Source organism: Labeo rohita, chromosome 12 (genome assembly GCF_022985175.1).
Source record: "Labeo rohita strain BAU-BD-2019 chromosome 12, IGBB_LRoh.1.0, whole genome shotgun sequence".
NCBI classification, from domain to species: domain Eukaryota; kingdom Metazoa; phylum Chordata; class Actinopteri; order Cypriniformes; family Cyprinidae; genus Labeo; species Labeo rohita.
Window position 1 is genome coordinate 22,993,416 of NC_066880.1, and position 21,352 is coordinate 23,014,767.

A 21,352-nucleotide genomic window follows, 5' to 3' on the forward strand; every position below is an offset into this window, starting at 1 on the left:
TAGTCAACAGAAGACAAGGGAAACTTCGGAGTGTTACATCACCAGTTTATCCTGAAGCATTTGCTCTGCTATATTATCTTGGTATATTTCACAGGCTCATTGGAAAAACATGCCTCCACTGTACCTACATTTACATAAAACTCCAAAAACGTACCTATACATAGAATACACTGCAGTTTCTAGCTGAAATGAGTACTGGTGGCAGTAAAACACCAATAACTTATTCCTTTTCACACAAATTTTGATTACAGGGGCAATTTATTGAATAATAAAAGATTTTTGAACGGTTCCTTGCATAATACTATGTTATGACCATACACACTTTTAAAAGTGCATGATGTATAAACTAATATACAGTAGTCAACATTTGAAGTGAATCAAAACCTTTCATCAAAGTTGTCCTAAAACCAAAACAAAACCCGTTCTTGTCTTAGGACAACTTTGATGAACTTTTTTGATCCTTCAAATGTTGACTACTGTATCTATACATTTGCATCACATAACTAGCTTCACATATATGACTTTTGATGTAGTAAATTTGCTTGGTAGCTCACCTGGTACATCAGGTAGGGTTTTGTGTTGGTGGTATTTTAATTTCAAACACAATAGAGCATTAACCTTTTGGCGCCACTCACTCAACATATAATTTATGAATTGCTGCCAGATTCATAGACAAAAATTACAAAGTTACATTAAGTTACAAAACTTGCAACTTAATATTATTTTGAGGAAATGTTGTCACAGGCACATTTTTGAAAACTTTGCTTTGAAATGTATCGCAAGAACTTGTATCCCAACATCATGTGATCACAAACGGAATCACTTCCTTGATGTGACCATGTTCTCCATGCATGTTCGCTTTGTTAACGGACTTCTGGAAGGACCCTTCATGAAGTGTTCTTCAAGGCAAATAAGTCATTTGGAATACACCCTTTGTTTCTATAGTTACAGATTATGTTTATCTGTGTCTTGTTTATGTGTATTTATACTCTCCGTTTCCACAGTTCCCAGCCGAGTACTGAATTTGTGATGCGTGTAAAGTTGTGCCAATTACATCTTCACATTGTATTACAAGCTTTGTCTTATTATTATTATTTTTTTTTTGCATGAAGTTAAAGTTACATTTAGATCAGCATCACCTCTTCATTGTCTGGTCCAAGTCCAAGTACATTTATATTCTGAGAAATATGATGAATTTAAGAAACACTTTGAATTTAATCACAATCAAGAAACAATGAAAACGTCATTATCTTACCAGGTACCAGTAACCAGGATCATGCAAATATGCAAAATCATAGATGTAACCAATTTGGGCAATTAACATACATCACTTTTGTTGTTGTTGTTGTTGTAAATATTACATAAAAGTACTTCATTTTAGTACCATGAGGTTATGCTTTTTTTTATGGGTCTGGCTTCCGGTCTCATCCGTGCCCATGCTTTTAGCTGTACAAAACAGCTTTTTATTGCTGCCTTGATACTGCAGATTGGTGTGTCTTACTATGTAATTGTAATGTATTATCTTAAGAACACACTGGTTTGTATAGACCAATTATTGGTTTGTAAACATTGGGATGCACGCGCATCATGGTTGAAAAAACCCCGGAGAGATAGCCTTTATGGCTAGAGAATTACACGGATACGATACAAAATCATTAAATTAATTTGATGTCATTTTCAAAATGTTCTCTGCACATTACAAGAGCTTGTCACCCAGCGATAAGCACTGTTATTCAACAAAATTGAAGTTATATAGTGGGATACTCTTACAGATCCGAAACAGGGATGACGTTTTTAGTGGGCGGAGCCTATCTGGTGACAAGTGGCAGTCTATGGAATAAAATAATAAAAAAAAATGTAAATTTGATTTTATATTTCAAAATTCTGACTTTATTCTTGCAATTCCAAGATTATATCTCACAATTCTAATAAGCAAAAACAACTCGTAATTCTCTATTTTCCCCACAGCTCACAAGAGTTTATATCCCACACTTCTGGCTTTTTTCCCTCAGATTTGACAAACTCACTATGTTTGGGTCAAATTGAGTTATAAAGTCCGAATTAAGAGACATAAACCTGCATTTGCGAGAAAAAAAAGTCAGAATTGTGAGATAAAATAAATAATTTTTATGTAAAAATGTTAATAGTAATAGGTTTAAATAATATGTCATGCAGTAACTGTAGGGCTAATACAACATGTCCCCTATGAACAGCATATGTGAATATTATGTAGACCTATTGTTTAAATCAAATGTATGCTTTAAAAGTAGAGTATTCATAGCAGTTTTCATCCATAGTATGTACTTATAAACGTATGCATTTAGCTTCAAATGGCGTCTTTGACAACAGTATTCTATAAAAATTATTTGCATTCTGATTTTGACATCAAAAGGCACAAAAATAGTTTTTTTTCTCTTATTCCATGGATTTTACCCATTTACCTTCACTTGTTACCAGTGTTTTTCTGCAACCACTATGTACGCACAGCTGCAATTGACGTAACTGTGACGTCTACTCCGAATTGTAGTAGTTGTCTATTGCAAACATTTTTTGTCTACAACATTCTTCTCATTATTTCCCTATAGTGGCTAATGAACCAGAAGTCTCGTACATAGGCTTACTTCCACGTTGAAGAAAAAGTGGATAATGTTTGTTATTTGAGCTGTAACATTGTCTAAATCAACTATTTTATATCAAATATTTAATATTTATTTCAGTACAGTGCCTGCCCTGTATACATCTATGTAATTACTATATACATGATAGGTGTTTTTTTTTCTAAATTATTTTCTTTAGTAATGGATTTTAGGATAGAACTTAGAACACCTGCTTTCTAGACTGTGACTACTACAATCGCAGAGATTTTACTGAAGGTTAGAATAATACACACACACAGAAAGTATTGTCAAGCCTCATCTTGACCTCTGGCTTCTCCCCTCGTTTAATCTGATTGGTCCACGATGACCTCGTTGATGTGGTGCCTCCCCCAGCATAAACAGAACGGTTACGTTTCTGATTAAATCAATCAATCAAAGGATGTCTCTGCCCACTTCCTCACCCGTCAGCCCTGCTCATCCGTACAGTGTGCTGATGATAGCAGCCATTACAGCAGATTGCAGGTCAAACTCCTCTGGTGACGGCTGCGTCTCATTAGTCGCTCACACTCTGGGAGGAACGTGATTAAATGTGATGGTCGCAGCTCACAGGCCGTGACTTACATGAGAGATCACGAGTGCGCATGTTTGTTTGGGTTTCATATTTTGACACACATTCGCACCAGAGGGGTGGCAGAACCTTGATCCTCACCTTTCACCTCCTGTGCAAAAATCAGGTAATTAGTTTATCTGGCAAACGCTATTTAACCGCCTGGGGTAGAACGATTTTTAACATGCTCATGTTTGTTAATTGGTAATGCTAATTTATATAACAAAGAGCTTCATCTCTGAAATGTAAGTCATTGTTAAATAGCTGATCTAACATAGCCTAATTTCTACATTAACATGCCAAGTCTAAGCTATCAGCTACATGCTAATTAACTAAATTTCTTGTCAGAATTTGTCATACATGATATCTCACATCAAGTGCTTTATTAAAAAGAGCTGGTCTCTTTCAAACTAACACATTTTTGCCTGACTGGACAAAAAATGGGTAAAAAAGTCATAGATTGCAAAGAGGAAACTTAGCTAGAAAGACTATAATATCAACCAGAATAACTAGTATATTCTCCCCAGAGCTTATGCGTCAGACTGGCTTAAGGGTGTGTAAATCATGAGGCAATTTTAATTTTTTGGTTCAGCTTGAAATACTCCTGACAATATATTCTTCAGTTATTCTTCTGTTTGCTACAAAACACAGTAAAGATTTAATTTAGAGACCTTAGAAATGTATGAAATATGATACAGTAGGCTTTATAGAGTTGAAGACAGCTTTACATTCAGTTTAAATTCAAGAATGACTCTTCAAAGATAAAATGAAAAAGTAGGTTGGAACTCATGGTTTGTTGTGTGTGTGTGTGAGAGAGCCCATCTCAGGACAATTCACTGAAAACGAGTGAAACAGAGAAGATGAGAGAGAAGAATGACCTCATTTCAGCAGTATATAAAATATAGTGTATGTGCGTGTAAGACATGAGGGATCACACAGTTGGGAGGGGGAGTGCGATGCTATCTTAACAGAAGATTGCATGACCTGAATAACAGATGTATGCGTATGATTTTTTCTCTATATGTACGCGTTTGTGATGAGATCATGCAGTTGAGAGGTTTGCCCTCATGTCAGCTAATGAAACGAGAGTGTCTGATGACATCATGCAGGACGCTACCTAAGGCCTGTCAGGACAAACGTCCTGTCCTCACGTAAAACGTTTTTTACCACAGTACTCTTGCTGCATGAGTGATTAGAACACTGCGTGCGGATGGAATTTCTCTCTTTCTCTCTTTTCTTTCGTGCAAATCTGTGCACTGCTTTCTATCTTTCTTTTCCCAATTCTCTATGCGCCTCTTTATTTTTTAGTCAGAATTATTTTTGGACGGGCTGTAGCAGGGTTGAGGACCATTCAGAATTGTTTGGTGAACCTCTTATAATTTTTGCTAAAGTTTGCTACAAAATGAGTGTACAATATGAATTTTAATAACACATATAATTTATATAATGTACAGATAAACAGGTTATCAAACAGTCAAACATGCAACATAAAATTGGTTGTAAAATTTTGAATGAGTTTTTTTCTGTATTAAACAGAAATGTAGGGAAGCCCTTTCTGTCACTGAATATAGAATACATTTTTTTTAATTATATTTCACAATTGACCCTTCGCAAAAAATCCACCCTTCTTAGTTTCTTTTGCTATGTCCGACAAACAATGCTGATCTCACACTACACATCATATTTTACAAAATACATTGCGGAGCAAAGAGGAATCTGACAACACGCCGACAGACAAGACTTCTGGTTACTTCTGGTATGAAACAAAGTCTCAGCTTTAAAATGTTGTCATTTTTTAAGAAATTCAAACAACAAATATTGTTTTGTGGCTCTACAGTGTCATGACAGATCAGTATATTGCCTTATTAGACACGTGAATCAATCGTGTTTTCTTCTTTATTTAAAGCACGAAAAAAAGACGTCTTTACCAACAATGTTTTTAAGTTCAAGTCCACCAAAGTTAATCTACTCTCCTGTCTTATTTGTTTGTCGGACAGAATGGCGGATTCAGTGTTATGATTGGTCAGATCGCCTGTCAATCAAGCATTCGAAGGGTCAATTCTGACGTTTTTTTTTTGCAACTGATTTCTTTCCTAGAATTGTTAGATATAAATTCACAATTTTGAGTTATAATGTTCAATTCTAAGGGGAAAAAAGGACTCGGAATTGCAATTCGGAATATTTATTTTATACAGGGGTTGGACAATGAAACTGAAACACTGGCCAATATAGTGTTGGAGGTTTCATGACTATATTTATGCAGCCTGGTGGCCAGTCTTTACTGATCGCACATTCCACCAATAAGAGCAGAGTGTGAAGGTTGACTACGTGCACCCAATAGCTCAAACATTGTACCCTGAAGGTGGTGCCGTGTATTAGGATGATAATGCACCAATACACACAGCAAGACTGGTGACAAGAGTGATTTGATGAACATGAAAGTAAAGTTAAACATCTCCCATGGCCTGCACAGTCACCAGATCTGAATATTATTGAGCCACTTTGGGGTGTTTTGGAGTAGCGAGTCAGGAAATGTTTTCATACACCAACATCACATAGTGACCTGGCCACTGTTCTGCGAAAGGAATGGCTCAAAATCCTTCTGGCTACTGTGCAGGACTTGTATTTGTCATTCTTAAGATGAAATAATGCTGTATTGGCTGCAAAAGGAGGCCAAACGGCATACTAATTGTGGTCTAAACCCAGGTGTTTCAGTTTCACTGTCCAACCCCTGTATCTCACAGTTCTAACTTAATAACTCACAACTCAGAGAAAAAAAGGCAAAATTGTGAGTTAAAATCTTGCAATTCTGTCGACACCAATAGCCTTGTGGGTAGTGTGCTGACATATTGCGCAGTTGTGCTTTGGGTGTCCCGAGTTCGAGTCCTGCCTCGTGGACCTTTCCCGAACCTGTCCCCCTCTCTCTGCCCCACTTAATTCCTGTCATATCTCCACTGTCCTTTCAAGAAAAAAAAACAAACACACACACACACACAAAATAAATAAATCTTGCAATTCTAATTTTTTCTCACAAAAGTTTATACCACACAATTCTGAATTTTTAACTCACAAATGTGAGTTTATATCTCAATTCAGAGAAAAAAGTCACTTTTTTATTTTTATATAGTGGCGGAAACAGGCTTCCATAAAAATGACTTAACTGAATTTTATGAAAAAATAAAAAATAAAAACCTGCAAAAAAATTAATCTTCTTTGAAATGTGTATATAAGTCTTGATGACTGATAATCCGAAAAATTCACAAATAATGTTACAATAAAAGTTAAATTGTTACTGCTTTGAGTTATTACTTTGGAATAAAAAATGTAAAATGAAAAAAAAAAAAAAAAAAAAAGAAGCTTGGTAAATATTGGTCACAGACACAGAGATTTACTTTAAATTTCACCAAGCTGATTACTCACTAAAAATCCCACAGATCATGTTTTCGGGCCATTTCAAGTCTTATTTTGATGTGGTTATAGCTAAGTGTAGCTAAGAGTTGTTTACTTACTTTTTAAAATTAGTCTACCCATTAATGCCATTATATTGTTCATTCAGACTGATTTGCGAATGCGCACCCACACAAGAGGCGGGATTTACCACGTGAACCAGTCACAGCCGAATATAACCACTAATATCCAATCATATCGCAATGATTGCTCTCACATGACTTTCCTCCATTCCTTCTCAATTTCTCAATATATATATATTCCTTTTTCATTTTTTAAAATAAAAAAATATATATTTAAGTTAATTTAAAAAATGCAATGAATTACTTTGGCAAATAAGATTTTTTTTTCTTTTTAATATTGTATTTTATTGCAGTATTCATATATTTCAAGAATTTTACAATATTTAGAATTATAACAATAACCCTGCTCGTGATGCCTTAAAACGCTGTCTAGGTAGGCAGCTCAGTAGGTTTTGGAATAGAGCATATGGAGAGAGAGAGGCAGAACAAAAGAATAAAAAAGCAGAAGACCGCAAGCGAATGAGTGAGAAGTAAATTAAAAATAATGGAGGAAGTATGTGAGAGATAAAGCAGAGAGATGGGCCAGCGGTTTATTGCCTCTAACTGCATTTCTGCGTGTCTCTATCTGTATTGTATTGTGCAGAGAGGGTGACGGCTAAGATGCAAATCGCTTTTCGCCGCAAACAATATTGCATTTCTGCAAGCTTCATCCATCCTAGAAAGAGCGGCGGAAAGGGAGATGGATGGAGCGCTGAACTTTAATCAGGAGGAAGCCTGGAGCGATGGAGACTTGCTTTGGTCTGTGTATTTTTTCTGTGTACGATACAGATTAATCAATCACACGCACACATACACATACTCATCATGTGACCACGACTGACACTACGATGACAATCCATCTCTTTCCCATCAGCCTGGTTGACGTCCAACTCCCCCACACATCCCAAAATCACATCACACACACAGTGCAAAAGACAGATGAGGAAAAACAGAATGAGAAAATAATCCCGTCTTCGAGGACTTAAAACCCAAAGGACTCTCAAATTGACTAAACACGGCTGTTCTTGTCCACCCTTTTCCATAACAAACACACACACTCGCACACCAGCCAATCAAATCCTCTTTAACTTCCAGCAAACTTTTCTTTTAACACATCTCATCCAGCTGGAAACAGTCAGATCATCCAAACGCGTGATTCCTTAAGCCCCACCTTTTTTTGTCCATGTTCCCTGAACACAAGACTCACTTTCAGCTACAACTTCCAAACCACTTGACGCATCCAACATAAAATGCTTTCCAGTCATAATAGGCATATTCGGCACCCGATAACTTGTTAAATATTACATATTTAGTATTTATATAATTAATAGTTACATAACTTTCATTTGAAAGTTTGTAGTAACATGTCCCACCCATTTATTACATAATGGAGGCCTTATAATAGTGTGATATTGCTAAATTGTAACAAATGGTCATTTTGATTTAACCAATCAGCATGGAGACTGTTACATCAATAAAGCAATAATAACTCATGCTCATTGTAAAAATGTGCCTCTACCTGCAGTTTTTGAAAAACTCCCAAAAAATACCTATACATAAAATAAGGAGTTTCCAGCTGAAACAAACACTAGTTGCAGCAAGAGACTGACAATATTTATTCCTTTTCATCTGAATTATATTAACACGGGCAAATTATTGATTAATAAAGGCTTGTTTTCATGTCGTTTGCAAAATACTATGTTACGACTAAATACCATTTTAACCATAGTGCAAAATTGGTAAACTAATACATTTTGACATTTGCATCACATAACCAGCTCAATATGTATGGTTTTTCTGATGTGGTAAACTTGCTCAATAGCGCACCTGGTACAACGCTTCACTTGTAATGCGAAGCGCTCTGAGGTACCAGTCCTGTGAAACACGAGTCACAATAAAAGAGCTCAAATACATTAAGAAGCTAACTAAAATGCTAAAATTGCATGGTTTCTGCAGCAAATGTGTTTATCTCATGTTTGCTTGTAATAAAACTAGCCAGATTCATGTTTCTTCTGTATCTGTTTCAGATAAACTGAACATCCTTTTAGTGTTACTCACTGGACATTTTGATAGTGTTGTGAAACGTGAATCACTGTAATACAGATTTGTTAAATCATTTTTCCAATGAGCCTGGGCTGAATTTCTTTCTTTCTTTTTTTTTGCTTTGAACCCTTCAACTGTAGTAAAAAAAAATAAATAAATAATAAAAGACAGAAATACACACACTAAAAGGACACTGCACTAATGACAGAGTGAAATATTTGACCTGAAGTCACTTACATAAAGACTGAATTAGACTAAAACAAAGAGGTGATGTTGTGCTGGTGAGAGCCTCAGCTCTGCGGCGCTCTCTTTCACATTTGCACAAAACTTTCATTAGCGTGGATGGCAGGGTGCGAGAGCAGCCATATCTGTTCCATTAGCGTCGCTCACCATAAATCAGACTAATCTCTCCTCGAGGGCGCACGCTAATGACACTGCAACTGCCATCGCCACCGCTACCCTTAACTCACACGCACCGGCGTCTGTCATTACGCCACCCGCCCCGCCCGCCCCGCCCGCCCGCACCGACCCAGATGAGCCACATGATTGGATAAGCGATAAACAGACCGCTGCATACAAGCCACACCCACCCAAGGAGGGGGGAAAAAAAAGATTTCTGTCTTTTAGGGCTGCAGAACAGCACTAAGATCAGAAAAAAAAACATGAAGGATGATTCACACAAAAGTGAACATTCTGTCATCATTTACAGTTTTCATAACATTGCAAACTTGTATGATTTTCTTCAGTGGAACACAATAAGAGATATTTAGCAGAATGTTCATGCTGCTCTTTTCCAAATAACAATACTATTGAAACTGCCTATAGCCAAACTTGGTGTGTGCTGTTTAGTTACAAGAAATATAGGAACCAGTGCCATTCAGCGTCATTTATTTCAAATCTTTGACATGCCAAGTTTGATAATGTGCATATGCAAACAGAATTTGAGAGAGGGAAGATAATCAGTGGATGATATCAATTTGGGTTTCTTTCTCATGCAAAGCTATCATATGCAGTGATGGATTACTAACAGCATTACTTTTTCAGTAACGAGTAATCAAATTAATTACTGTTCATTACTTCTGAGGTAAATTCTGTCTTATTCCTCTTAGCGCATCTTCTTCCAGAAACGAAAAGTAGCCGAGAATAAACTGATGAATTCACATTTGTTTACGGAGGTGATGTTGATGTGGGCTTTTACCTACATGTCCGCGCTTCTCAAGTGGCTGTTTAAAATTTGAGCTGCTTGTGGGCGTGGTTACATTAGAAATAATAAGTTTAGATGGGGAAAAAACGGGGCTTACGTTGGTGTCATACAGATTACTTTACCAGAGAAAATTTGTTTTCGACGTGACTTATTTAATTATAGACCTTTTTCAAGCGTTCAAGCTTTTCAAACGTATATTTCTCACGTCAATGAGGCATGCATTCGCTGAGATTCAGGTTGTTTTTTTTTACGTGTCTGTGAAGAGAGATGACAGAGACCGAGATGGCAGAGAGTGCACCCTGTTTATTTTCTTTACAAAAGCACATTGTTTGTTGTTATTATGACTATACACAAATAAAAGTAGACTTTGCAGTTTCGAACAATACAATGTGATATTTAGCCCCTGGAAGTTGTCTCTCACATTGTCCCAAAGCAAAGGTTAAAATAGTGTAGATTAGTGTACAATGTTTTATTCTTTTAACATATTTATTATTGGGGGCATCCAAGTTATTTGACATATTTAAACATTTATTTTAAAAGTAACAATAGTTACTTTCCCTAGGTAATTCCCTGATTACTTTTATCCACCTTTTTTTTAGTGCAGAAGTAAGCTTTTTTCTGGTAATGTGTTAGACGTCCGGTTCATAATCCGCCATACGGAAATAACGAGAAGAATATCGAAAGTGCAGTAAACAGTAAAACAGTTTGCACTACAAACCAGTGTGTTCATAATTAAGATAATACATTAAAATAATATGGCAAGACACATAGTTTGCAATATCAAGCAGCAAAACAAGCTTTTTGTGCAGCTAAAAATAGCTGGAAGTGGATGAGACCGGAAGCTAGACACAAAAAAATTACAAATGGCTGCACCCACTCTTATGGGAAAAATAAGGTGGATAATGATGTAACTCTGTCACTAACTCAGTTACTATTTGTGAGAAATAACTAGTAACTATAACTAATTGCTTTTTTACAGTAACATGCCCAACACTGATCATATGACTTTAGAAGACTTGGAATATAGCTCATAACTTTAAAAACGCAAGAAACAGGGTAGTGGAATGAAGAAACACAAGGTTTAGACAAGCTTTTCAAAAGCTGAACTTTTAACTTTAAAACTGTGTTTCTGTCAACTAAGTGCAGCAATCAAACACATCCATCTTGTGCATGCCTACATGGAATCAATTAACGGTAAAGAGAGTAACTTGCAACTGAGTGGGTGAACCCTAGTTATTACAGCCACCTAATTCGTGCCTCTATATACATTTCTGCAAAACATACCTATATGTACGAATCACTGCAGTTTCCAGTTGAATGAACACTAGAGGCAGTAAAAATCAGACTTTTAACTTTTATTCCTTTTCACACAAAGTATGATTTACAGGTACAGAGTATTGATTAACAAAGCCTAACTCTCTCTCAATTACTTGCAGAATATTATGTATGACTTTTTCCTGTGCAATTTGAAAATGGATACTTTTGAACATTGTTGTCACATATACAGCTTCCTATGCATGAGTTTTCTAATTCAGTAGGTTTGCTCAGTAGCTCACGCGATACAGCGTTGCACTTGAGAGACAAAGAGCTGTGGTACGAACCCTGTGAAACTATGGTTTGACAAAACGGCTCAAATCCGCATATGGAAGTTGAAATAGCATGGCTGCATTAACAAATGCATTTTTATATCACTTTTGCATTTGTTAACACTATCAGGTAGGTTTAGGTTTGGGTTATTTCCAACACGATAGAGCATTAACCTTTAGCGACACTCCCTGGGTATTTGAATTCTGAACAGCAGCGATATGTACCTCAAACAGCGTAATAAAAGCACAGCATTATGTGTCTGTACCAACATCATAAACACAAAACATGGCAAAACATTACCAGTACCTTTTCCATTTCTTTTTTTTCTTACAGTATATGTGTATATGTGTATGGGCCATGGTCAATACTTTCTTTATATGGAAAAGAGCACCATGGAGATTCTTAAAAATATCAACTAGAAAAAGAAGGTGTTTGGAACATAAGTATTAGTATGACAGTAATTATGACAGAGTTTACATTTTTGGGTGAGCACATACACAAACTCACATGACAAACAAAACTAACCCCCACAAGCTGACACACACCCATAAAAAACTCAACGGGAAACAACATCTTTCTCTTTTTCTCTCTCACGCACACAGGGTGCTGATATTACTCATGATGGATAGCTCAATAGTGCCCAGCGCTGGGTAATGTGGCTGTGTTTTGATTGGGTGCAGAGTGGGCGAGTGATTAGCTTTTAGGATTTATGATTATGGCTTATCAAACAATACACACAGCGTGACTCTGCTACACACATGCGGTATCATGGGTAATCAAACAGCACGGCTTATCCATTGGGAAATACACACAGCATTGCGTACAAAAGCTCCCAGCATGGGTCGACTGTATTTGAGCGAGGCACACAACACTCGCAATACCGGATCATATAACAAAATTAAGCAATTCTAAAACCGCTCCAATAAGCAAATGATTCGCGATTGCATCAGTATCATAGAACACAACGTTAAAAGTGTGAAAAGAACTCGTAACAGACTGATTTATTATTATTTTTATTATTATTATTTCTTTTCCAAAAACATTTGCTTGATTGGCCAATTAACAGACATTTGCCTACTCTACAGATGAAGACTTCAGACACAAAAAGTCCATCTGAGATTTGTATTGTTTGATGTTTATAACAAAGAATGGAAAATATTTTCTTATGAATTTCTTTCTCTACAGTACCTCACACAGGCTGCTCTGTTGTTTTGTATAGGTCCAATTTGGGAATTAAGTACGCATACTGGAAATCTTGCAAACTGAGAACATTATATATTTGCATACTGCAGAAACAGTGTGAGTAGTATGGTACCAAGATATTATGTTACTGCACTGCAGAGAAACGTATGAGTATTCACTAAGGGCTCGTCTGCAAGGCCCAGTGCTTATGTTTAAAACTTTCCGTAATAAAAATTAGTGCTATAAAATTTTAGGTGTGACCAGAGCTGTTTTCAGGATTGGCTTAGAGTGTTTAGCACGTACTTTTTCGGATAACATATCAAAAGAGCTTTGCTAATATGAATTTACACTACTACTGGAAAAGAGCCCTTATCCTCCATGCAGCGACAAGGGCAAAAAAATTAGGAAGGTAGAGTTTTGGAAAGTCAACAATGAAAGTCATTTGACTTATTTTCCAAATGCAACATGATATTCAGTCAGAAATCTGTTGTATTCAGCAAGGGGAAAAAAATCAACCTGAACTGTGATTTGCAACCTAATTTTACTTTTGTAATTTGACATATTTCTGAGTGAAATAGGACATCCAGTTAGGGAAAAAAGTGAACACTTGATTTTATTTTTTTGGGAAATAATAATTGGATTTTAAAAAGTACAGGTTCATTTTTACATACATGTGGAATGGTGCATAGCGTACGTTTTAATTTAGTTTTTAATTGACTTTAAGACCATCAAGTGATTTATGACAACTCTAAAACACAAACATTTTCATGAGGAGGAAGAAACTCCAACTACAGTGCAGTCTCATGCTTAGGGGAGGCATATCATTGTCAGAGACCGGAGACAGAATTGCAGCACTTATGCCAACTGCAACATGTTTTTCCTACAGAACAATGAAAATGGCTTGAAACATACAGCAAAAGCAACTCAAAAGTGGCTAAAAACCAAAAATAACTTGTCCTGGAGTGGCCTAGATTTCAATCTTGCTGAGTAATACAATGTTAAGAAACCACTGCTTTAATTGTTGCCAGAGGTGTTAGCAATGGTGAATGAATTTTGATGTATTATTGTATATTTTAGATGTTATAGTGGTGCTTCCTGAAGCAGGCATCATTACTATTGTTAGTAGGGTTGTTTTGTAATGTACAATACTGAAAAAAGATTGTCAAGTACTGTACTGCATTAGTTGTAACAATGAAATAATAGAGCAATACAGGGATAACGTAATATCATAGGCCAAGCCAGAAGTTAACACCCTGGTTTCCTTGACAAAAAAATACAAATAATTAAAATAAAATGGAAAAAAAATCTAATAGTATTTGTCCATTGACTTTAGGATTTTTGCTGAAAATTTGCTTTGCGACCAAGAAAAGTCTATTACATATATATACTGTATATTCTGAACATGAGTAAGATTATGTTCATACCTGGTTCATTGTGTTCGTCTTGTGAAGAGTCAGTTCTTACAGATCACATATGGTTGTTGCTAGAATAGAAAAAGAGAAAGATTCCATTCAGAAAGACATATAACAAATGATATCTTTTCAAATTCTCAGTTGTTTCTTTTAAGATTATATAGAGACCTTTGTTTGAGCACTCAGTTTCTCTTGAGAAAAAGAGGCAAGTAATCTCATGTGTCTCCTCTAGTTTCAAAACTTATCTCAACAATGCTTCACACTGTGCACAGATTTGCAAAGTTACCAAAATCTGCAATCAAAACTCATATGCGACCCTGGACCACAAAACCAGTCATAAGGGTCATTTTTTTATACATACATGATATATACATAATCTGAAAGATGAACAAATAAGCTTTCCACTGATGTTTGTTAGGATAGAACAATATTTGGCTGAGATGCAACTATTTGAAAATCTGGAATCTGAGGGTGCAAAAAAAAAAAAAAAAAAAAAAAAAAAAAAAAAAATTAAAGTTGTGCAAATGAAGTTCTTAGCAATGCATATTACTAATCAAAAATTACGTTTTGATATATTTATGGTAGGAAATTTACAAAATATCTTCATGGAACATGATTTTTACTTCATATACTAATGATTCTGGCATAAAAGCAAAATAGGTAATTTTGACCCATACAGTGTATTATTGGTTATTGCTACAAATATACCCGTACGACCTAAGACTCGTTTTGTTGTCCAGGGTCACATATGTGAATATGAACTAAAAAAATTCACATCAAATTTTTCAAGTTTTGAAGAATATTCCCAAGCATAGTTAGAATAATTAATCCGCCATACGTTATTTTGGGCAAATTTATTTTTCATTAATACATTTACAGCATCATGTGTAAAGAAAATCCCATAATGCATTTTGAATAATTACTTAAAGGAGAAGTCCACTTCCAAAACAAAGATTCACATATAATGTACTCACCCCCTTGTCATCCAAGATGTTCATGTCTTTCTTTCTTAAGCCATTAAGAAATTATGTTTTTTGAGGAAAACATTTCAGCATTTTTCTCAGTCCATATAATGGACTGATATGGTGCACCGATTTTGAACTTCCAAAATGCAGTTTAAATGTGGCTTCAAACGATCCCAAATGCAGTTGTAAATGATCCCAGCCGAGGAAGAAGGGTCTTATCTAGCGAAACGATCGGTTATGTTCATAAAAATAATACAATTTATATACTTTTTAATGTCAAACGCTTGTCTTGTCTCACTCTGCCTGAACAGTTTTTTTCCGGTTCATGACAGTTAGGGTATGTCGAAAAACTCCCATCTCATGTTCTCCCTCAACTTCAAAATCGTCCTATATCGCTGTTTTACCTTTTTTGTTAAGGGTGTTTAAGACAAGCATTTTTTTTATGAAAACAACCGATCGTTTCGCTAGATAAGACCCTTCTTACTCGTCCGGGATAGTTTACAACCGCATTTGGGATCATTTGAAGCTGCATTTAAAGTGAATTTTGGAAGTTTAAAGTCGGAGCACCATACCAGTCCATTATACGGAGAAAAATCCTGAAATGTTTAACTCAAAAAAACATAATTTCTTTATGGCTTAAGAAAAAAGAAAGACATGAACTTGACAAGGGGGTGAGTACATTATCTGTAAATTGCTGTTCTGGAAGTGGACTTCTCCTTCAACAAAATAGCAGATAAAGAAAGGAAATATTCATTAAAATTATACTTGCATTTTATTCAGTACCAAAAAGAATAGATTAAAATAGTTAAATCTAATTACCAATTAAAGTTATACCCAAATGTGCTTTAAGCTTATTAGAGTATTGTGTTATTACCTCACAAAGTATTCATGTTACATGAGGTTACTGACTATATATACAGCAGATTAAATCAATAACTTGTGAGTTTCAGCTTCCTTAGAAAGTATCTGCCTAAGTATCTAGACAGCATACAGCAAGACAACTAGGTTTTGAGACAAAGCTAATATTTCATTGGTTAAAATGTATTTGTGCATGTATGAGAGAAATGTTTAAAGGAGAAGGCAAAAGCAAAGCAGTTAGAAAAGGAAGAGGTAGGGGAAAGAGAGAGAGGAAGGGGGCTGGGGGAAAAAGAAAAACAGGACGAGGTCCATTTTTCATCCCTCCTCCCTTGTAGCATTCATTCATCCATCCCCTCTAGTCTGACACAAGCTGAGAGACTAATGTCCATTGTGTCTGAGTGTGTGTGTGCGTGTGAGACGCAGAGAGAGTCTAGCATGTTGCTTTGTCTGAGCTGAGTTCTTCTTATACGCAAAGACAGACTCTGATACAAAATCTAGTGAGCTGCCGCACTGCATATATAGTCTAAAAGACTATTTATGTTATGCGGCATCACAATAAGTTCCAAAACTCTACCTTTCACTAGGTAACAGCTGAAGTAGATTCTAATATGTTACCGATTTGAAATACTTTACAACTTTACACACTTTTTTTCATGCATCTTAAACTTTGCGATTTTTGACTATTCATAACATATTTTTCAGACTGTTTTTGTAGCAGTTAATGTACTTGCAACTGTAATAGAAAACATGCTTGCAATTCTTAACATAACCAGTCAACAGGGCAAGTATTAGTTGCTTTTTTTTTCTTTCTTTTTTTACTCCCTATTCCACAAAATACAAATACATTGTCTTGTAATTTGGTTAAAAAAAAAAAATAATATATATATATATATATATATATATATATATATATATATATGTGTGTGTGTGTGTGTGTGTGTGTGTGTGTGTGCCATAGAAAGCATGTAAGTAAAGTGTCTACTTTTAAGGTTTCAAATAGGTATTTGGAGCACAAAATGTCAAAATTTGGTTGAAATAATGTTACATTGTCATTCAGTGTAACACAATATTTATGTAAAAATTCAAACAACATGCTTATTCGGACTTGTACATATTAAAATGTATAAAAGAATAAGGGGGCATATTAAATTTTATTGTGTTTTAAATGAGTAAAACATTCTTACTGACAAATGGGCAAAACCTAGGATAGTGGCAAATTTTTAAAATGTAGAATTACGACTAATAATTAGTATTTGGGGTGAAATTAATTTGTTTTTCAATATGTCATAAATTAATTTTTGTTGTAAATATGCCTGACAATATTGTTACACTCAATGACATTTTAATGGGTGTCTTATGTAAATTAAGGAAAAATGTATGATATTTAGTTTTTACACAGAAAAACAAAAACAAAAATGCTACTAAATTAAGCAGAAAACTTTTTTTTTTTTTTTTTGGAAAAACAACAATTAAAAGCAGTATTACACTTAATGTTTTTATGCTTAAACCCTTTTCATATATATTGCTAATACATTACAGAAATTAATGTAATCTTATTTGTAACTCGCCTGTTTTTCATCCAACATCTTGGATTTTTTCCCCCTCTGTTTCACAATGCATTCTAGGATTGTATTCAAATCAGTTTTTCCAAAAGACATGCAATGCCAGTGTTGCCAAGTTCACAGTTGACAGTTGTCCCGCGGAACTGGGTTACTTTGAAACTGTTGCCATGAGTTGTTTGTCATGTCCGTGAGTTAAAGCAACCTCGAAAATGTGAAATTTAGCCCCTGGAATGCTAATTTTACCAGGGAAACCCTACCAAAAAAAAGGGTATTTTACGCCCGGGACGAGATTTTTATCCTCCAACACATGATTGAGCTAGTTTTGGACTAGCTCTGAGTAGCAGTTGGGAGGGTTTTGTTGTGAAAACCTGGAAACCCTGTGTAAAGCTGCCTTTGTCCCAGGTTTATCAACCAAAAATAGCACACCTCTACTTAACAAGCAACATGATCAAGGTGCCATTAATGTCTATAGTTTAAAGGGGTCATCGGATGCCCATTTTCCACAAGTTGATATGATTCTTTAGGGTCTTAATGAAAAGTCTATAATATACTTTGATTAAAAATTCTCATGGTTGTGTAAAACAACACTGTTTTTACCTTGCCAAAATCAGCTCTGCAAAAATCATCCTGTTCTGGTCGAGGCTGCTTTAAATGTTAATGAGCTCTGCTCGCCCCACCTCTCTCTTCTCTCTGTGGAGGGACGAGCCTGTTTACTTTAGCCACATTTAGCTGTGTTTAGCCGCTAAACTTGCTAACTAGCACGTTATTAGGAAAGGTGATTGTAGAGATTCATTAAAAAACACTTATAATCACTTCTGCTGTAGGTGAAGCTGATTCACGAATGATTTGCACGAACATAGACGCATTTATGTAGATCGGGAAGCGCATTCCCTTCACAAACACACTTAATCAGCTGCATCTTCAGCAGCGCAGAAGTCGGGAGTAAATGACGACCACTATGTTCATTATTACATCCAGCAACACAACACCTCAATCGCTCAATCAGAGATATTCTTGTCTAACTTACATCCCTACTCCGGCATCGAAACAATGGAGGTTGGACTGTGACAGCTGATCTGAGGTAAGACGCTCATGTCAATCAACTATCGTGCAAGGAGCCTCTGTTGGTGTGACGCCACACTGACAGGCATCTGAGAATGGCTCGATTTGAAAAGGGGATATTATTTTTACAGATTAATTAAAAACCACTGCATGGATTTTTATCATTATAGGATAGATTTGTACATACGCTGCCAACACACATTAATGTTCAAACAACATGAAAAAGTGAACTTTGCATCCGATGACCTCTTTAAGCTTGCAGGACAGAATTTTAATATGGTTAAAGGGGTTTTAGTGGTGTCGAAGAACTTCTCTTAACCGTGGTAAAATCACTGCAACAAAACCTTTTGTAGCTTACTATACTGTAGCTTTATTTAGTGCTTAGCTTGCCTGATTAAAAATATGCTTGGCATTTCAATAGGAAAACTTGAAAATGTAAAAAATGCCCAATTAAACAATCTTGAGTCCCACAGGTGTGTGAGAGGAACAGACAGAAGCGCGTTTGTGAGACAAACAATGAGAGAATTGACTGTGTGCTGAAGCATTATACAACATTCAGCACAAGCCAAGTCCATCAAATCCATCACACACGTACACACACACACATAGAGTAATGTAGGTCAGAATAATACATCAGCTCACAGTCAATTATACACTCTCTCTTTGTGTGTGTGAGAGTGTGTTTACTTGCTGCTGGTTTTATGTGTGGGTGGACAGCAGGAGTTGAACATGTGCTCAGATACATATGTGTGTGTGTGTGCTGATGCCAGTCAGTGAGACCATGTGGTTTAGATTCACTGAGCTGGCGTCTCTCCAGAGGGAAAGACCTTTACAAACACACACATTTCTTTAGTTTACTGCCTGTTCTTTCTCTTCTCTGTCCTGACACTGCTCTGTCAGCGCCATCAATCCATCCATCACCGCTGTGAACCCACAGGAAAGAAAAATAACAAATAAGCTCTCTTTAATATCTCAAATTGTTTCTCACATGATTTTTTCTATTGACAATAACTTTTTTTTGCAAGTTCACAAGAAGTAAACTAAGTGCAGATGAAGTAAAGATGCAGGTCACATAATTCTGGAGGTCAAACACCAGCCGAGCAACTGTCAGTGAGACAAATGGGAATGTAACAGATAGCTTTCTCCAGGTATTACAGGCTTTTTTGGATGTAGGTCTCAAGTGTTGAAGTGTTAAAATCTATCTATGCTATCTATAAAAAAATCTATATCTATCTGTAAAAGGGGGGAAAAAACTGCTGATAAAACTGCTGTAATGTAACCTCATAAAGAATGTAATGACATACAATGCAAAACATTACTGACTAGTTTTCAACACATTCTTACTGATGCTTTCAAGACCACCATAAGCTATTTATGCAAAGCCTCTTTGCAAAACCTCATCTATGCTAGCCAAATAGATAAGATTAGCAAAGTCACACAGAATCTGCAACAGCAACAACAATGTATAATCCAAACATGTATGTTGGAAAGGCATAAAAAAAAAAACAATGGATGAACAAGAATGCAACCAATGTAAAATTTTCAGTGGCAGCACAGCACTGCTCTAAAATTCTCTCACACTGGCCTTAGGGTAGTGAGGCATTGCGACTGTCAAACCATAAATTTTGATGAAAGATTATGAAAGTAAACTTTTTTTGGATTGATGTTCACCAATGAATCATTTCACAATAAGACCAAAAACCCTGTAATAACGTTAAAAGGTCAATTTTGATTACAAGTTGATGTGTACAAATGATTGTGCTGATTATTATCGGAGAGTCTCATCTGGTTCTGTTTTATGCTGCAATTTCATCTCATCTGGACTCTCAGATATCCTCCTTTACCTCCATTCATTGTCCACGGCCTTACATCTCTGGATTTCTGTGTGTGTTTGTATGTGTGTTAATGCAGGGCTTGGGAAGACATTACTGATTCAGCCATATATGAGCTCTGTAAAAAGCCTTCCATTAGTCTGATACACAGCCATCAATCCACTCTAAATCTAATCACACACACACACGCACACACACAAACAAAACATAGCCACATAACTACTATACAAACAGACAAGGAGAGACACAATTTGAGGAGAGAGGAAGGGAAAAAAACATACTGTCCACTAAGAAAAGCCTTCATCTGTTCAGTTTCTGAAGGCAGCTTATATGTATCCCTCACTAACATCCCACTCTTTCTGCAGTAAGCAGAAAAAAAAAAAAAATTAAAAATAAAAACTAATTTATAAATGTCCAATTTCCTTTCTTTTTTAAAAATGTACAATTCAAAATGACTGGAATAACATGACACATGCATTTTTGTGCAGTTTCCAGCTAAAACTGACACTAGTGGCAGTAAAACTTTTATTTCTTTTCACAAATTTAGATTTTTGGGGTTGTAACGGTTTAGCTGCGTGCTGGACGGAACGAGACGAGAGACGAGATAACAAGCAAATAGATTTAATATAATCCTTTGGTAGCACAAGCAGGAACAGACAGGAATATCCACACACGTAGTAACCTCCATCAACAACAAAGACCGACAACACACTAAGAACAGAGACTGACTTATAAAGGGTGTGCTGATTACAAAGACAGGTGAATGGGATGACATTAACAAGGACTAAACCAAAATAGACAGATCAATGGGGGGAGACAATGGGAGAAACCAAGTACACAAACCGACAGAACTGTGACATTACTCCCCCCTCCGAATAGGCGCGACCTCGCGCCGTAGGAAACAAAACAAAACAAACAAGAGGGGCGAAAAA

The 21,352-nt window shown here is 36.0% G+C and overlaps 1 protein-coding gene across 2 annotated transcripts in view; it reads right to left on the reverse strand.

Annotated features, from left to right (window-relative positions):
- The window catches only part of raraa (retinoic acid receptor, alpha a), a 166,033-nt gene that overhangs the window by 89,257 nt on the left and 55,424 nt on the right, over positions 1-21,352 (reverse strand). For both annotated transcript variants that reach the window (XM_051124968.1, XM_051124969.1), the window contains exon 2: positions 14,154-14,212. The gene's annotated coding sequence lies outside the window, so the exon portion shown is untranslated. The remainder of the gene's footprint in view (positions 1-14,153; positions 14,213-21,352) is intronic.